The sequence below is a fragment of the Papaver somniferum genome, chromosome 2, assembly GCF_003573695.1.
Source record: "Papaver somniferum cultivar HN1 chromosome 2, ASM357369v1, whole genome shotgun sequence".
In the NCBI taxonomy this organism is placed as follows: Eukaryota; Viridiplantae; Streptophyta; class Magnoliopsida; order Ranunculales; family Papaveraceae; genus Papaver; species Papaver somniferum.
The window spans coordinates 69,839,755-69,841,987 of NC_039359.1; the positions used below are offsets into that span (position 1 = coordinate 69,839,755).

Genomic DNA, 2,233 nt, shown 5'->3' on the forward strand with positions numbered 1-2,233 from the left:
TATAGCGTAATCTTATAAATTTGCACTATCAAGAAAAAGGATTTTATTTCATATGAAAGTGTAGTTTCAATCTTCAATTTATCAGTTTCCATGTTTTTGAAGCTCAGCGACTCTTCATTGATCACATTATGAGATTCACAGGACTTCAAAAGAGTTTTCAAAGAAAAAAAAAATTCAAACGATTTTTGCAGGGTTCAATAAAGAAGGAAAATGAAGTCCACTCGATGATCTTTACTGGTGTAAGCTATTGCAGTTTCTAAACTGCATGACTAGTTATCTGTCTAGCCAATGATCACTACTGTAAGATCAAAATAAAGCAAGGTGCTATAAATGCTGCAACCTTTACATGAAAATAATCCGCTAAATTCTATCTGTTGGCCTCATGGCTTCCACAGAATTTATTTAAAGTGGTTAGTTTTAACTAATAATCGGTCTCATGGCTTCCACGGAATTTACTAAAAGTGGTTAGTTTCAACTTAATACCGGTCTCATGGCTTCCAAAGAATTTTGAAGTAATTCAGTAACTTGCAGCTGTCAGCCATATGCAGTAACAAATTCCATACAGATAAGACTTGGAACAAATAACTAGCAGTATCCTCAAAAGGTCATAAACTTTGTAAGGAAGACAAAGTTGGAACTAGGACAAGCAGTATAGGTTTTCAATTCCCAGAACTAAAATAGCCATCACTAGCCACATTGATCAAAAATAAAATTACACTAGCAGTCTGGAAGATACCTTGCTAATTAGGTTGGTTGTGAACCTAGTGGTTAATGATATAATGACAAGTAGTATGCAGTATTGAATTTTAAGTCATGAATAAAAAATGTAACTGAGCATGTGGGGGTTAACGATGCAGCTTGGGAACTAACTGAATTAACCAATTAAAATATTTATACAACTGTGGAAGTACGGATGAAGTGTGTATTTGCTAGTAACAACTCAGACTTGTTATCGCAAAGTAAAGTAACAAAATCCTGAGATGGTTAAGAGGGACTAATAATAGCAATCGGCATCTACAATTTATCATTTCTTTTTTGGGAAGTACACTAAGTAAGTTTCTAAATATTAAAAGGATCCTACACAAATACACAAAAATCAGAAAATGCTTTCAACTTTTATTTACTAAACATGAATAAGAATCCTACAAATACTTAAAATTCATTGGTTTCGGAACTAGAATGTACAATAATAGCTTCTCAGAACAATATTTGTGAACTTTGAGAAAACTAGAGGCCGGTTGTACTGAGGTTTCGGCACCTATGTCCAATCTGCAGGCCTGAGCTACCTAATCCTTAATATTGCAAACTATGATTCACAAATCATCAAGACGGCAATTTGAGTCGAAAATAAACAAGAAGAATTACCTGACACATATCGCTTAGCAAAAGATCACCTTCTACATCCCGCTCCAATGCAACATCTATTATCAAAACAAGACTTAGATTAATCAAATGAAGATCTAGCACAAGCAAATCAAATTTACACAAAAAAAACTGACCGTTTCACTTCGCATTGAATCAGACATGTCTAAACCAATCCATTGGTTTCCACTCTCAGATAATGTTTCTCCGCTTAGTCTAGAGCCACAACCTAAAAACAAAACACAAAGTAAATAATCAAAAACTAATTCCAAACTTCAGCCGTCTACTAATAAAATCACAAATTTAAGTATCACACATGAACTTACCAATATCAAGGAGCAGCAGCAGAACATCATCGCCAGGCAACACAAGAAGCTCTAATACTCTCTCAGAAAGTTTTACCTTTACACCATAAAATCGACTAGAATTAGTAAATGAAATCAAACTATTTGATTAGAATTGATAAAAATATGTAGAGGAATTATGATTATTAAACCTGAATTTCAGTGATACGAGAAGACAAGGTATGTTTCCTAGCTTCATGACAGTTTTGTGCACCAAAGCTGAAGGGTACTTCTGTTTGTTAGTCTTGATAGTAGCCAGAACAATACCTGAATCTTTTCCAGCTTGAACTGAAATAGTCTTTGCAGTAGCTAACCCTACAATACACCAAATTACCACCAACATCAACAAATCTTAACAAAAACCCTAAAATCTAAACAACAGAATCGAAACAAAACCCAAATTAGAACTCAAAAGTACAAAACCAGCTGTTGTTTTTCTTACCAGAGTGTTTGAAGGTGTTAACGTTGTAGAGATTGTTAGGTTCTTTACTGAATTGAACCATTTTATTTCCATTTCCAAACTCTTT

The 2,233-nt window shown here is 33.9% G+C and overlaps 1 long non-coding RNA gene across 1 annotated transcript; it reads right to left on the reverse strand.

Moving 5' to 3' along the window:
* Window positions 1-1,282: 1,282 nt before the first annotated feature.
* Window positions 1,283-1,998, reverse strand: LOC113353487. The gene is made up of 4 exons (XR_003361323.1): window positions 1,859-1,998; window positions 1,689-1,764; window positions 1,500-1,591; window positions 1,283-1,421 (listed from the first exon to the last, which is right to left on the reverse strand). It is a non-coding gene; the product is annotated as an uncharacterized LOC113353487 (long non-coding RNA).
* Between the last annotated feature and the right edge of the window lie 235 nt (window positions 1,999-2,233).